The 17,749-nt window shown below is 36.5% G+C and overlaps 1 pseudogene; it reads right to left on the reverse strand.

Annotated features, from left to right (window-relative positions):
• Positions 1-4,709: 4,709 nt before the first annotated feature.
• Positions 4,710-17,749, reverse strand: part of Vmn2r116l-ps4 (vomeronasal 2, receptor 116 like, pseudogene 4) — a 33,092-nt pseudogene continuing 20,052 nt past the window's right edge.

Raw genomic sequence — 17,749 nt, forward strand, 5'->3', positions numbered from 1 at the left:
TCTTTTTGGTTGGGAGACCTTTAATGACTGCTTCTATTTTGTTAGGAGTTATGAGATTGTTTAAATAGTTCATCTGTTCCTGATTTAACTTTGGTACCTGGTATCTGTCTAGGAAATTGTTCATTTTCTGCAGATTTTCAATATTTACTGAATATAGACTTTTGTGGTAGGTCTGATGACTTTTTGAATTTCCTCTGATTCTGTAGATATGTCTCCCTTTTCATTTCTGATTTTGTCTGTGTCCTCTGGTTAGTCTGGCTAAGGGTTTATCTATCTTGTTGATTTTCTCAGAGAACCAATTTTTGGTTCTGTTGATTTTTTCTATTGTCCTTTTTGTTTCTACCTGGTTGATTTCAGCTCTAAATTTGATTATTTCCTGCCTTCTACTCCACCTGGGTGTACTTGCTTCTTTTAGTTCTAGAGCTGTTACGTGTGCTGTCAAGGTGCTGATATATTCTCTCTCCTGTTTCTTTCTGCAGGCACTCAGAGCTATGAGTTTTCCTCTTAGCAGAGCTTTCATTGTGTCCCATTTGTTTGGGTATGTTGTACCTTCATTTTCATTAAATTCTAAGAAGTCTTTAATTTCTTTCTTTATTTCTTCCTTGACCAGGTTATCATTGAGTAGAGCATTGTTCATCTTCCATATATACATGGGTGTTCTTCCCTTATTGTTATGGAAGACCAGCTTTAGCCCGTGATGGTTTGATAGGATGCATGGGTTAATTTATGTCTTTCTGTATCTACTGAGGCCCATTTTATGACCAATTATATGGTCAATTTTGGAAAAAGTACCATGAAGTGGTGAGAAGTTTATCCTTTAGCTTTAGGATAGGATGTTCTATAAAAATATGTTAAGTCCATTTCATTCAAGGCTTATCTTTGTCTGTCTATGTCTCTCTTTAATTTCTGTTTTCATGATCTGTCCATTGATGAGAGTGGGGTGTTGAAATCTCCTACTATTATTGTGTGAGGTGCAATGTGTGCTTTGAGTTTCATAAGTTTTCTTTCATGTGTGTAGGAGTCCTTGAATTTGGAGCATAGATATTTAGGTTGAGAGTTCATATTGGTGGATTTTTCCTTAATGAATATTAAGTGTCCCTATCTGTTTTGATGTCTTTTAGTCGAAAATTGATTTTATTCGATATTACAATGGATACTCCACCTAGCTTCTTCAGACCGTTTGCTTGGAAATTGTTTTCCAGCCTTTCATTCTGAGGTAGTGTCTGTCTTTGTCTCTGATGTGTGTTTCCAGTAGGCAGCAGAATGCAGGGTCCTCATTGTGTATCCAGTTTGTTAATCTATGTCTTTTTATTGGTGAGTTGAGTCCATTGATGTTGAGAGATATTAAGGAATAGTGATTGTTGCTTCCTGTTATATTTGTATATGGATGTGAGATTATGTTTGTGTGGTTTGCTTCTCTTTCTTTTGTTGCCAAGATGATTAGTTTCTTGCTTTTTCTAGGGTGTAGCTTGCCTCCTTATGTTGAGCTTTACCATTTATTATCCTTTGTAGCACTGGATTTGTAGAAAGATATTGTGTAAATTTGGTTTTGTCATGGAATATCTTGGTTTCTCCATCAATGTTAATTGGGAGTTTTGCTGGATACAGTATCCCGGGCTGGCATTTGTGCTCTTTTAGGGTCAGTATGACATTTGCCCAGGATCTTCTGACTTTCATAGTCTCTGGTTAGAAGTCTGGTGTGATTCTGCTAGGTCAGCCTTTATAAGATACTTTATAAGTCCTCCATCATCATGATTAAATGTGATTTTAAATCTAGATCTTGCTTTTGTGTGGTTGGATATTCAGTGTTTGCTTTGGTTGGAGAATTGGGCTCTGATGATGCCATGTAGTCTTGATTTCTGTTACGTGAGTTCCTATGCTTGCCTCTCGCCATCAGGTTGTCTGTTGTGTTACCTTGTTCTGCTATTTCTTTCAGTGGCTAGACCATCCTATAGGCCTGTGTGTCAGGAGTGCTATAGATCTGTTTTCCTGTTTTCTTTCAGCCAGTCATGGGAACAGAGTGTTCTGCTTTCAGGTGTGTAGTCTTTCCTGTCTACTGGTCCTCAGCTGTTTCTGTGGGCCTGTGTCCTGAATCCACCAGGCAGGTTGCTTGGAGTAGAAAAACTGGTCTTACCTGTCATTCCATGGCTGAAGTTGCTCGTGGGGGGCTGCTTTTGACCTCTCCATGAGGGCGACAACCAGGAGGGCCTGCTCCGCCTTTGTCTGGGGCCCCCATGCACCAGGGTCCCAGATGGCGTTGGGTGTTTTCCTCTGGAGTCAGAAATGTGGGCAGACTGTAGTCTCTTCTGGCTTCATAGGTGTGTCTACCCCTCTGAAGGTTTAGCTCTCCCTCCCACGAGATTTGGGTGCAGGGAGCTTTTGATCTGGTCCCTTCATATCTGGGGGATGTCTGGACCGCAGGGGCTGAACTCAATTTTTAGTAGGGTTATTTCTCTCCCTGTAGTCTAACTTCGTGAGTTTTTTGTCCATATTGGATATTAACCTCTATCTAATATTGGATTGATAAATATCTTTTCCAAATCTGTTAGTTGCCATTTTGTCCTAATTACAGTGTTTTTTGCCTTACAGAAGCTTGGCAGTATTATGAGGCCCATTTGTCAATTCTTGATTTTGGACTATAAGCCATTAGTGTTTTGTTCAAAAAGATTGCTCCAGTGTCCTTGTGTTTGAGGCTGTTCCCCACTTTTCTTCCTACTAGTTTGAGTGTATTTGGTTTTATGTGGAGGTCCTTGATCCACTTGGGCAGGGAGATAATAATGGGCCACTTGGCATTCTTCTACATGGTGATGTCCAGTTGAACCAACATCACTTTTAAAAAATGCTACCTAGTTTTCACTGGATGGTTTTTAACTCCTCTGTTAAAGATCAAGTGATGATAGGTGTGTGGGTTCATTTCTGGGACTTCAATTTTATTCCTTTGATCTACCTGCCTCTCTCTGTACCAATACCATACAGATTTTATCACTTTGCTATGTAATACTGCTTCAGGTCAGGAAGGGTGATTCCCCCAGAAGTTCTTTTGTTATTGAAGTACTTTTTTGTCATACTGGGTTTTTTGTCATTTGAAATGAATCTGCAAATTGCTCTGTCTAACACTATGAATAAATGAGTTGAAATATTTGATGGGGATTGCAATGAATCTGTAGATTGGTTTTGACAAAATGGCCATTTATACTATAAAACTATTATAATATATTGTTTAACATTACACACATACATTTATTAGTCTGGTTATTCCAAATCTCAATATAGGGGGCAGTATGTCACAGTAGAAAATTCATGACTGCAAGAGTCTGAAGAAGATTGTTAAGTTACATCTAATTAAGAAAAGAGATTGAATTACCCAAGATGCAATCCACAGACCACAGGAAGATGCTCCCACTCCTTCTTAAAATAGGAAAAATATCCATAGGAGGGGATACGGAAGCAAAGTTTAGAGCAGCAACTCAAGGAAAGATCATTCAGAGCCTGCCTCACATGTGGCCCATATATATACTGGCACCAAAACTAGATAAAATTGATGAAGTTAAAAAATGCGTATTGAAAGGGACCGGCTATAGATCTCTCCTGAGAGACACATCCAGAGCATGTCCAATACAGAGTTCAATGCTAGGAGCAAACCACTGAACTGAGAACAGGACCTCCTCGGGGGGAATTAGAGAAAGTATTAAAGGAGTTTAAGGAGCTTTGAACCCCATAGAAACAACAACGCCAACTAACCAGAGCTTCCAGTGACTAAACGACTACCGAAAGACTATACATGGATAGACCTAGGGCTCCGACTGCATATGTAGCAGAGAATAACCTTGTTGGGCACCAGGGGAAGGGGAAGCCCTTTGTTCTGCCAAGGTTGGACCCCAAGTGCAGGAGAATATGGGGAGCAGTAAGAGGGAGGTAAGGGGGAACACTGAGATGGGAGAGTGGGAGGGGAGGGGATGGAGTCTTATGGACAGGAAATGAGGAAGGGGAATAACATTTCAAATGTAAGTAAAGAAATATATCTAATAAAAAATTTAAAAACTGAAAAGAGATTCCTAAATATTGGTTCTTAAGTTACTTTCTCTTTATATTCACCACTGTAATCTTGTCCATGGAATGTAGTTCCAAGCATTGAGATGGATCCTTCCCATTAGGTTAGTATTCTCTCTCAATACTATCATTCACATACCAGAAATGTGATTTTATTGTGAGGTTACGTTCTAATAAATTTAACAACGTGATGTAGTCATGACTTCTGATGTTGTAATTCATATGACTGGAATGGAAAATGTACTTAGCATTGCAAAGTTGCTGAAGTTACAAATAATCAAACATACAAAGAAATTTTACCTCAAATATTGTAAGGAAAATTTTATACTAGCAACAAATACCAGTGACCATAGCCTGAGCATACAAGTTACTTCAAATACTGTGTTCAGATATAATGGTACCGTTCTCCTGTCATCTTATAGTAACAGAATGCATTTATATACAAATAAAAACTGTTTAAAATTATATTGAGTTATAGCTGTCTGATTAAATGTCTGAAACAGCTCAAGATAATTTAGTACTTGACATAAAACCACTGAATAGCTGATCAGTCACTCAATCTTCTGGCATGTGTCAAAGATATACAAGTCTGTAACCTGACAAACTTTATTTAGAGTACTCAAAACTCTAAAACTAATCTGAGGTATTCTAAAACCAGCTTATTTCCACTGAACTCTATTTCATCGGCATTTCGATGAGTTCATGTCAGGTCTTGCAAGAATAATATAACATTTGGGGATAAAGATACAACCTAGAAGACCTGTGCTGGAGGCTAAGATGGAGAAGATTTCCACAGCCATCATGATCTTTCCTTTAGTACTGTGGTAGACAGGGAGAAATGTGATCCAAACACTGAGGAACACCAGCATGCTGAAGGTCAAGAACTTGGCTTCGTTGAAGGTGTCAGGCAGGTTCCTGGCCATAAAAGCTACTGTGAAGCTCACTAGGGACAGAGCTCCAAGGTATCCCAGCACACAGTAGAAGGCTATTACTGAGCCCTTGTTGCACATAATAATGATATGACCATGTTCAGAGTGTGCATCTGTGTCCACAAATGGAGGAGATATTCCCAGCCAGACTCCACAGAGGACAATTTGTATTAGTGTACAGATGAGAATGATGAATTTCGGTGCTCCTGATATAAGCAACCACCTCAACCTTCTTCCTGGAGCTGTGCTCTTGAAGGCCAGGATGACTGTAGTGGTTTTTGCCAGACAGTAGAAACAGCCACTGTGAAAACAACTCCAAATGTGGTCTGCTGCAGGATGCAGGTGACTGCGTTGGGCTGACCAATGAATAGAAATGAGCAAAGAAAGCAGAAGGTGAGGGAGATGAGCAAGATGTAGCTGAGAGTACTGTTATTTGCCTTCACCACAGGAGTGTTTTGGTGCTTTACAAAAATCCCCAGGACAAATGAGGTGAGGATAGAAAAGCATAGGGCCATGCTGGTGAGTGTCATCCCCAAGGGGTTTTCATAAGCCAGAAATGTTACAGCTTTTTGGATGCAGAGTGTCTGATCTGTGTTGGCATACTGGTCCTCTGTACATTTCACACACTGTTCAATATCTGGCACGAAATGTATTGTGACATGATACTACAACCTCGACATCTTTCCTCTTTGTACACTACCACGCCTGAATGTTAATCATTCTGAAATGCAAGCCAAGTACGTTTTTGTGCATAGAAGGAAAGTAGGAACATGTTTCTTCTTTCAAGACTATACCTAATTAATTAAAATCATGTTAAAAAAAGCAAATGTGTTTTCTTTTTCATTCCTAATGTGTATTCATGGCACTTTTTTCTTATCTCCTAATTAAAGCACTATATTTATTCTTATATATGGTATGCTATAGTAATTTGTGCTGAGGAATCTATGAAGGGAAATATTATTTACTGTTACATCTAGAACATTGAATCTTATGTTCTTTGCAGCATGAAGACACCTGTTGGACAGTATTACTATATTTGTCTCATGTGAGAGAAAGGTAATGACCCAAAAACATGCTGAGGTCTTTGGGAATCCCATTAATTGGTACGAAGGCATTATGAACTAGGAACCATCCAAATTTGTATTTCCAAAATATCATCTCTGGTGCTGGTTATTGTTTTCTTAACTTAGAACAAAATGAAGGCACGTTTGAAATGGGAATATCAAATGAGAAAATGCCTCCATATGGTTGGCCATAGGCAAGTCTGTGAGGTATTTTCTTAATGATTGTAGTTGGTGGTTCTCCCCACTTGTGGCCTTTGCCAACCTTGGAGATTCATCCTCAGTTATTTTAAAAATACATTAAATGGGCTATAGGGAGCAAGGTAGTAAGCAAGACCATGGGCTCTCCTTTAGTTTCTGCATCCAGATTTCTGCCTTGACTTTATTCTATAACTTCCCTTCATGATAAATTGTGAGCTGGAAGGTGAAGTAAATTCTTTTTTTAAAGTTGATTTGGCGAACTACATAATCAAATGTGAATATTGGAACAGTACAAAACACACTTTTTCTTGCACTAAGTTAGATTCCTAAAACCTAGACCCTTTTGGTTTAACTGAGGTACTAGGTAGTCATCTAAGTACCCCTCGGAAGATGATTTGCAGACTACCTAGGAAATGAAAGGAAAATACACTATGATAAAATGGGGAGCGTGACTTTACTTTATATGATTTAATTTCTACCACATAATGTTAATTTATTTTTAATTCATAGAAATTATTGATGGAGTGTGTTCATTATTCCAGCTTCCCCATTCCCATTTTGTAAGTTGGCAAGTTATCAACAGTATTTTGTGTAGTACTGAGACCCATGTGGTGTCTTCTGTCCACTTTAAATTATCTCTTTTACATGTAAAGTGTTTCAGTTTACCTTTGGGTACACATATTGATTAGCCTTTATGTACAGTTTTTGATATTACAGGCAGATATATGTTGTACTAAACTTGTTGACACTATGGCTGTTAAAATATTTCTTCCCCCTCTTTCACAATGTTTTAGAAACCTTGGATATATGATTTCGTGTGTTTTTTAGATATCGCTACTATTGGGACTGTGTCTACAACTCTAAATTTTGAGTGGTGGTGGTATTCTATAATGAACTCTATTGGTTGGAAAGTGATCTTCTTGATGATAGGTAGAGACTAAACTTAGCTGTGGGTATGACTATAACTCAGTTTCAAATAAAGATATACTATCTATCTTCACAAGCCCATGTTATGTCCAGATATGGAAATGATGAGCTCTATCAAGGTATGTGTAGTGACACAGAACCGATGGGATCATCCTGGCATGCTAGTTGTTACAATGGTTTATAAGTATCATAAGTGGGTAGGTCTGCTTGTTGCTTCTCTTCTTCAGAAGCTTGCATTATGCCTTCTGTTATGAAAGCTACTACTCAGGAGAAGTCATTTATGTCAGTCCTAGCTCAGGAGACTGGACCTGTTCATGAAGTGCTATGTATATTCAGCAATAGGAGCTTACCTTGCACCTCTTGGCCAGAACCCAGGTCAACAGAAGAGGCTATATACTTTGGTAGACTTTTGGATAGCCTTCAGCAACTAATCAAAAGAAGGCTTTTGTGACCTAATATTGGGGTATTGATTAGGCGGTCTTTGACTCGATCATGGACCATGGAGCAATATGTAGAATGTGCTACTTACACTACAAGTCATACCATTAAAAGTTGACTTTGCTTTTAATAGTTAATTGAAAATACTAATAGCTTCTCAGATGATGGGGGCTCTATATCTTAACCATACCGTTGACTTCATTTCTGCTCTTGGTGTCTCACTATGTGTCTCTGTATGCCTCTGTTTCTACCTTCTCCACCTCTTTCTCTCTCTCCCTTTTTCTTCATCTTTCCTGTGATGCCTCTGGATCAGAAGTAGTTTTGAGTGACAGCTAGAACATTGTAGTTTAGAATATACTTCCTTGCTCACCATGATTTTTTGAAGGGAATCTACTATGCTATGAGACTATGAGACCCTAAATAATTTCTTTTATATGCTGTCTTGGAAATCATTTTTTGTCACACTACTAGACAAGTTTTGAGACATAATTCATAAACATCCAAAATCACAAGCTCACCTCAAAAGAGGTGATAAAAAACCTAGAAGCCTGGAAATCTTAGCACAGCTTCCTGACAACATCACAGGGTGCATAGTGTCTCCAGAAATCTCACATGTTTCTTGTTGTGTCAGGGATCTGGGCTTATCTCTTTTTGCTTCAGTGAACTTTTATTTAAAAACGTTCTAAGTTGAATCCTTCCTGCTTCTATTCATGTTGGCAGCGAGTGTTCTAATGTATCTGGACATTTTCACAGTCTCTGAAGGCGATAAAAATGTTACATACTGAGATTAAGGATATTCACTGTGACATTTGTTACTTAAGCTGCTTTAGAGCTTCCTGTATCTTAATGACCTTCCCTCCATATTAGATGTTTTCTCTCTGAAATTCCCTCTATACCACAATAAGCTTCTTCATACATATTATCCAAAGTGTTGTGCTTAGACACCTTCTAATCTTCTGTCCACTAATCAGCAGGAAGAAAACCTCTAGCTCAGTTTCTGCATGCTTTCTCGTTCTTTATGTCTCAGATATGTGATTTCTAGAACAGCAATAGGAACTTAAGATTACGTTGTGAAGAATTACCAAGGATTTGGGGTTGTCTCTATTACTTCATTGACTAACCCATTGAAAGATTATAGCATATATGTGGCTTGTGGCTTTTTACTTGACAGCTAGTGGTGAATCTGCCATGCATTGTCTCTCCATATAGGATTAGTCCAGTGAAATTCTATGTCTGCAAAGTACAGGTTCTGAAGCTTCAGCAGGTTTGGGTTTATTTATGTTCTCCCATTCTTCCTCTTCTACTCTTCTAATCAATTACAGACACGCACTCTCAAGTCCATGTTTTTTCATTATTATATTTTTTAATCATCTTTTCTCAGCATTATGAACCATTTGTAGTTTCCTGACTTCTATACATAGTCAATTTAAATCCATATCTTAAGTTTTAAAGAGTACATATACATATATATATACATATATATATATATATATATATATGATTGTTTATGGCACTGTTATTTCTTTGTCTGCATTACCTCACGCAATTTTATTTGGATTAACATTCATTTTCCTGGGAGTGTATTATTTTCATATTCATAGATAAATTATTCTTTTATGTGGATATGTAGATAGTTTAATTATCCATTCATTAGTTGATGAATATGGAGGATATTTCATTGTCTTAAGTCTTGTAAGTAAAAGAGCTATTATCAAGGATGAGCATATGTACATAGAATAGGTTATAGATTATGTGTATTAGGTTGCTTTTGGAGATGATGCATGTGCTTGTTGATTTCTGACAACCTGACAGAAATGTATAAACATCTGGAAAAATAGTCTTACAAAAGGAAAAGCAACCATAAGGTTGACCTGTGGACAAGGTTTTGGTGTATTTTCTTGATTGATAATTGATGTGGGATTGGACAGCTCAGTGTGGGTGTGGCTACTACTGGACAATTGATATAACATTGTTTCAGAAAGCATCCTGGCCAAACATGTGAAGCAAGCATGTAAGTTCCATTATCCCATGGCTTCTTTGTAATTTTCTGCCCCTAACTTTCTGCTTTCTATTTTTAGCCTGATTTCCTAAAGTGGTGGAGTTTAAGCTCAGAGCTAAAACATGAAACAAAGAATTTCTTCCCTTAACTACAATTTTAATGTTTTATCAGAGCAATACAGCCCCAACCAAGACACTATTCATTTGGAAGGGAGTTATTTTTACTTTCCAACAGGTTTTTCAATTTCTTACTTCAGTGTTGAAATCTTTCCGTGTACTCCAGTTCCACTCCATAGTTTTAATTATTATAAGGTGTATTCAGTTCCTATTATTTACTTCCTGAGGAGTTTGTTTTTATTTAAGAAGCATTTTCCTGAGTTAATATTGTGTATTGTTACTTTCCTGAATGTGTGCATCAGCTGTAGGATATTTCTGGTAAGGTCTTTAAGGTGTATTAGGCATATATCCTGTCTGTTTAAGCACAGATACTTTGAGTTTCTCTTTTCTATTCTGCACCTCCTTTGTCTATTTCATTGCCCTACTTCTCAAGATAAGATTTCAAAAAATTTAGATCAAAAGTAGATATTGAATAATATTTTCCTGTGCCTGATTTAGTAGAACTAGTTATAGTCTCTTTTCTGTGAATATTATGTTAGCCGTAGGATTTATTTGCCTTTCTCATGTCTAAAAATACCTACATCTCAAGGATGAAGCCAACATTACATGATTGTCATCACATTTGTATTGCATATAATGCACCATTATATTATGTGCACCATTGCATGCATGCATTGCATGTGTGATTATAATGTATACATAATAATAATTGTATATACATGGTTGAACTAGACATGGTTTCTATTCCTGCACAAACATCAGCAAAAGGAATCAAGTTGGGGAGGAAAGGGTTTATTCGGCTTACACTTCCATGCTGTTCATCCCAAAGGAAGTCAGGAGTAAAACTCAAGAACGTCAGGAAGTAGGAGTTGATGCAGAGGCCATGGAGGGATGTTTCTTACTGGCTTGCTTACCCTGGATTCCTCAGTTTGCTCTCTTGTAGAACCCAAGACTTCCAGCCTAGGGATGCTATCACGCACAAGAGGCCCTCCCTCCTTGATCACTAATTAAGAAAATACATTACAGCTGGATCTATGGAGGCATTTCTCCAACTGAGGCTCCTTTCTCTGTGTTAACTCCAGCTTGTGTCAAGTTGACACACAAAACCAGTCAGTACAATGATATTCAAAAGATTGAACTATTAATTTTTGGGGTGTGGATTTTATTCAAGTAATACAATATTTACTGATTTAATAATTATACTCAGTCATATCTGACAATACTAAGAAACATTTATGATGTCCTTTAGTCATCTTATATCCTGGTTCAAACGTTTTTAAAAAGCCATGATGAACTCTTACATGTGTGTAGCATCACTTACTTCTTTCTGCAGGAATTTGCACATAACCCTAATTGTGCATCTCCACAGATTTTATTACCTACTTATTTGAACTACAGATATCAGGAAACAGGATTTTACATTGGAAGGATTTTATCCCTTATATTGTTATATATGAGACATATGAATCTATTAGTACCCATGTTGTTTGGATTGAATATTTTTACTATATGTTGGTCTGTGCCAGAAATGAGTATGCTATCAAGATTGGTCAAAATGTGGTATCAGATCCTTGGGCCTGGAATTACAAAGAGTTTCAAGCCATCATAGAATTAGTGGAGTTCAAACCCATTTCCACTAAAAGGGAAGATCCTTCGATTAACTACTAAGCCATCTCTCGAATGACTGAATTAATTAAGACAAATCTACTGTCTATTAATATCATATCTATTTCAGGATTTGTTCTGGGAATTTTAAAGTTGACCTTGTGACAGATTAATGGTTTTAATATATTGCAAATATAGGTCAAAAAGACTGGACAAAACTAGACATAATTATTTATATCTAGAATCCATTTTTTAAAATTCTGTGGAAAAATTTATTCTTAGCATCCTTTCACATTCTCAACAAGTATTAACTGAATTAAATATGGCTTGTAATCCTATAAATCCCTAAATGTAGAGTATAACAATGAGCTATATTGTTGAATATATCTATTAACTATGAGGACAATATCTTAAGAATGTATTCTGTGTACATCTCTTGTGCATGATTTTACCTTCAGTATGTAGATTAAAAACAGTGGTGAGAACCTCATCGTTAATGCACGCACTTGCCTGTTCCATTGGAAATTTCATTTTCTGGACATGGGACACAGTCAAAACAGCAAGCAGCTTTCCCTTCCTGAAGAGATTTTCTGAATACAGGACCACAACTTTCACTGCACACAGACACGGGAATCTGAGGATATTAGAGAAATGAGGACATAAAGAATTAGCCTGGTAACTATAGTACAGGATTGGGTAATAATGAATTTAATATTGTGCATGCTCATTCTATTTATTTATGTTAATTTATGATACTAAAATACACATTATCTATATATTATATATACTTATCAACAGAATAAAGTTATGTATATATACATACATACACACACACACACATATATATGTATATATATATATGTATATATATATATATATATATGTATATATATATATATAAACGTGCATAACCCTGGTAAGAATGTGCTAATTCTCGGAAAAGGTAAACACATTAAGAAACACTTGAACATGGAAAGTAAGTTTGTAACTTTATCATTAGATTCATCTTTTAATTTATGAGGAGGCATCAGTCTCACCAAGGCATTTTTCATGATTTTTACCTGTGTTCTCTACAGAATAGTGTAACATTCCACCCACCTGTTGCTCCACTCCTATGCTCCACTCTATCCTGTCCTCAGAAATCGACAATTGTTAACCAGGTGGAAAATATGGAGAAAATGTTCCTACTTTCACTTTATATGTAAGACCTTGTGGAAAATCCCAGAAGTTCAGAATGTCATAATCTATGTGCAATTTCTCTGAAGGATTCAAAGATATTGGATCTCCACCAGGATTCATGAATTTAATGTTCTTCAGCAGGGAGCTCAGCTACGGAAGATTTATGATTCATAATGGTAATTTTATAAGAGTCTGAATTATGTCACATTCACATATTCATTGATCCCAATTAACAATGAAATAACATTAGGCATATATGATTGGGTAATGTGTACACTTATATTTAATTGACATCATAAATACCGTAATAGTATTTTAACAGGATAGTTAGATAAATCTACTGTTGCTAATACATCCTAATGGTTTTCAGCACTGGTGAGCACTGGTGAGCATGGATATTTTGCATATATGACTGATAGTCTACAGGCATCTGGTTTTGTGTTATCAGTGTAAAATTATCTGGGATATTTTGTACTCTGATTATGTCTATGTGAGTTTTTGTCATTTGGGTTAAGTGAGGTGTGAATACCCATCCTTAATTAAAGCAGGTTCATTTCATAATCTGTTCCTGAACTGAATATACTGAAGGGAGCCAGCTGTGTAATAGCATACTCATAGCTTACTGCTTTTCATTATGGAAGTTTATGTGGCAAGCTTCATTAAAATACTGTCAAATTGAGTCCATCCTGATGCTGGTCTATAATGTCTTAGTTGAAGTAAAAGAAACCTTTTCTCATATATGACCTTTGTCCACATATTTTATGAGAGCAAATGTAACAAATTTAAGAAATAATCTATAGTTGATTAGTTGATACAATTTAATGAGATATTTTAAGAATATTTCACTTGCTGGTACTGTACAATTTTTAGGACCTTAAATATGATGCCACTCCTTTTCAAATATAAGAACAAGGTGGGAAAAGATTCTGATTTTACTGTTGAGAACCTTAGAAGGGTATGAGACTGACAGCACCTTTAACAGAAACATTTTTTTATCTTGGTTTTTATTTCTGTATGATTGGGAAGTTGACTCTCAATTTCACCCAGGTATAGATTTTTCTTCCAGTCAGTTAAATAGTCTAGGAAACTTGTCTTCTAGAAAGATCCCCATTGTATTTGTTTAGAGTATGTATGGGTCAATTTCAAAAAGTTACATTGGTGACAGTCTAGAGAATCAAAAGTAAAAGCATTACCTTCAAGGGGGGAAAATCCATGCTGCCTCCGTTTTTCATTCCTTGTAGGTCTCCTTTTTGTGTAAGCATCTTGTGCATGGTGTGGGCCACAGCGTATACAGCATTGTATACATGGTAACTGCCAGTACTTACAGCTATGTCAAAGTGGTACCAAGGTAACAATCCCAAGTTACCTCTAGATGAACAACTTTTTAATGATTTACAGGTAGCATTAGATATTGCACAATCAAAGTAAATCTCCCACAGTCTGGCAAGAAAAATGTCATCTGGGTATTTGGAAGGTCTCACTGTCTTTACAAACTCTTTAAAAGTAGAAATATCACCCTGGCGTTGTGAAAAGATGAGAGTCCCATGGAATGAGTCAAGAATTAAATGTCTCATAGAAGTGATGACTTCCCACTGTGAAGTGGTCACCCAGATTCTCCATGGAAGTATATATTCCCATCTTCTAAACAGCACTCCTAAGGAAGTGTCAGTGTTAGCGTAAACGATAACAACTTTGGCTGGGTATCTCTTAATCCGAATATGGTATTCATAAGCGTTATCCAGGTCCATCATGTGAGTAACTGGGATAAATTCCATGAAGGCTACACAGACTGTGTTTCTTTCCATTTGTGGAATCAAGTCTGTGACAAAGTTAACACCATTCTCATCCTCTGAGATGACCAGCCCCACCCAATTCCATCTGAAATGGACAAACAATGAGACCATGCCTAAGGCCAAAGAAGATTCTTTGGCAGCCATCTGATACAAAAAAAGGAAACTTCTCAGAGTTATTTATACTTGTTTCAAAAGGTCCAATGCTCAGCTGTAAAAATAAAATTAGGGATGGACATTAATGAGGAGGTTCTGGAAATCGGCATATGAAACAGTGACTTAAAGTTTAGAGATCCAAATTTTCATTTATAGTCAAGTCTAGTACTGAGATATGATTCTGGAAAATGAGTTGAAATACTCTCTTTTATTGTAGACATGTGTGTATATCTTAAGGCCTGTATGTACATTTCAATCAGAAGAAATGTGAATATAGTAATATCTCAAAGTATGTAGCTTTAAAGTTATGTATTTTAAAGAATGTTTGGACAGCTGGTCCATTGACTCTCTCTCTCTCTCTCTCTCTCTCTGTGTGTGTGTGTGTGTGTGTGTGTGCATAAAAATGTGTGTGCCCAGCTTTCTACTGTGCATATAGCATATATATGCATGTGAAGGCTAAAAGAGGGCAGCAGGTGTTCTCTACTTTTTTCCACATATTCTTCTGAGGTAGGGTCTCTCTTCCTCCCTGGGCTTCATTTCTTTTGCCCTGGAGAGAAGTAAGGTGGACACAGGGATTATCTTTTATCTGGTTTGCTGTCATTAGAGTAAGTTTGAAGCTGGCATCCGAACTTTTATCCTCCTGGTTGCACTGTAATTTTTTGCTGTATTCTAGTCCAATACCATTATTTTGAATCATACAAAAATGAATCATTCCCTTATGATTTTTCATGGTACACAAATTATGGAATCAAATGAGAATATTTTCCTTTCTTCTCATGCATCTAATCTCACCTGTGGATATTTATAAAGACCCAAAAATATTCCAATTAAGGAAGAAATTTCCCATGTTTTTCCTGTGATTGCAGCCACAGATTTTTTCCTTGGTTTTGCATGTATAGTTTGGAATGAGTCTGTTCTGCCCTGTGAGCCACTTGAGTAAATTTATTACTGTCTCACTTTCAATGGACCCAGCACTGCGAATATTATATCCAAGCGTCATGTTAGGTAAAAGAATGGGGTTTCTGTTGATCTCCTCTATGGCAAAAGTTAAGGCCATCACATATTGGTAGTTTTGCGGGTTAATCCTGTGTAGAAAACATAGGGATCATTAGAACATTATCTCAAATCACCATTGGGTCGTTCAACTGAATACATTCACTTTTATGTAGTGAATGAACACACCCTCTCAGAGCTTCAATGTTTGAACTGCACCTTCTTTCCCAAGATTGCTCATGTGTCATTGGCACATGTTCCTGTCTTGTTTAGCAGCTCCTATGGGGACAAATGCCTTTGTAAATAATTGAGCATAGATGAGACTGATTTTTTTATTTCAAAGTTTTTCTTATTTACACGGTATGATACCTAAATAGTTGGTTTGTTACCCAGAGCTGATCTTAGAAAGCAAGTATTTTATGATTTTACATAAATTTATAAATTTGAATAAAGAAATTTATAAAAGAAAATTTACTAAAGCACAAACACAGTGCACCACAGAAAGGGAGATTTCAACACACCACTCTCATCAATGGACAAACCATGGAAACAGAAATTAAATGGAGAGAAAATGAAGCTAACAGAAATTATGAATCAAATGGATTTAACAGATATCTATAGAACATTTCATCCTAAAACAAAAGGATATACCTTCTTCTCAGCACAGCATGGTATCAAAATTGACCGAATAATGGGTCACAAAACAGGCCTCAATAGATACAAGGAGATTGAAATAATCCTATGCATTCTGTCAGAACACTATGGACTAAGATTGTTCTTCAATAACAACAAAAACATCAAAAATCCCACATACACTTGGAAACTGAGCAATCCTTAACTCAATGACAACTTGGTCAAAGAAGACAGAAAGAAATTAATGACTTTTTAGAATTTAATGACAATGAAGGCACAATATAGCCAAACTTATGGAATACAATGAAAGCAGTGTTAATAACAGTTTTCAGTGCCTCAAAAATGGAGAGCGCTTAGACTTACAGTTTGTCAGCACACCTGAAAGCTCTAGAAGAAAAAGGGGCTAATTCACCCAAGAGAGTAGACAGCAGGAAATAATCAAGCTCAAAGGTGAAATCAACCAAGTAGAAACAAAAAGAATTATTCACTGGGTCAACAAATCCAGGAGAAGGTTCTTTGAGATAAACCCTTAGCAAACAGAAAGCAGAGAGACGGTATCCAAATCAACAATATCATAAATGAAAAGGGAGACATAAGAAACTGAGAGAATTCAGAAAATTAAGATCCTACTGCAAAAGCCTATACTCAACAAAACTGGTAAATCTGGAAGAAATAGACAACTTTCTGGACAGATACCAGATAACAAAGTAATAAGAGGCTCAGATAAACCAACTAAACAGTCCCAAAACCCTTAAAGAAATAAAAGCAGTCATTAAAAGTCTACCAACAAAAAAAGTCCAGGACAAGATGGGCTTAGTGTATAATTCTACCAGACCTTCATAAAAGACCTAATATCAATAGTGTCCAAACAGTTCCACAAAATAGAAACAGAAAAAACACTACCCAATTCATTCTTTGAAGCCGTAATTATGCTTATACCTAATCCGCACAAAAACCCAACAAAGAGAAAACTTCAGACAAACTTCTCTTATGAATATTGATGTAAATTTACACAATAATATACATGGAAAACTAATCCAAGAACGCATCAAATCGTTCCTCCATCATGATCAAGTCTGCTTCATCACAGGGAGGCAAAGATATTTCAATATACAGAAATTCATCAATATACTCCACTACTTAAAAAACTCAAAGAACAAAACCACATAATCATCTCATTGGAAGCTGAGAAAGCATTTGACAAAATTCAACACCCCTTCATGTTAGAAGTCTTGGAAAGATAAGGAATTCAAGGTTTACATCTAAACAGTAAAAACAATATACAGCAAACTGGAAGCCAACATCAAATGAAATAGAGAGAAACTTGAAGCAATCCACTAAAAACAGGGGCTGGACAATGCTGCCTACTGTCCCTTTACCTCTTCAATATAGTACTTGAAGTTCTATTGAGAGCAAGTAGACAACACAATCAGGTCAAAGGGATAAATTTGAAAGGAAGAAGTCAAAATATCACTATTTGCAGATGATATGAATGTACACTTAAGGGACCCCAAAAATTCCATGAGAGAACTACTACAGCTGATAAACAACTTTAACAAATTGGCTGGTTATAAAATTAACTCAAACAAATCGGTAACCATCTTCTACTCAAAAGATAAACAAGCTAAGAGGGAAATTAGGGAAATGACACATTTCACAATAGCCACAAATG

The sequence above is a fragment of the Rattus norvegicus genome, chromosome 12 (genome assembly GCF_021556685.1).
Source record: "Rattus norvegicus strain SHRSP/BbbUtx chromosome 12, alternate assembly SHRSP_T2T, whole genome shotgun sequence".
NCBI classification, from domain to species: domain Eukaryota; kingdom Metazoa; phylum Chordata; class Mammalia; order Rodentia; family Muridae; genus Rattus; species Rattus norvegicus.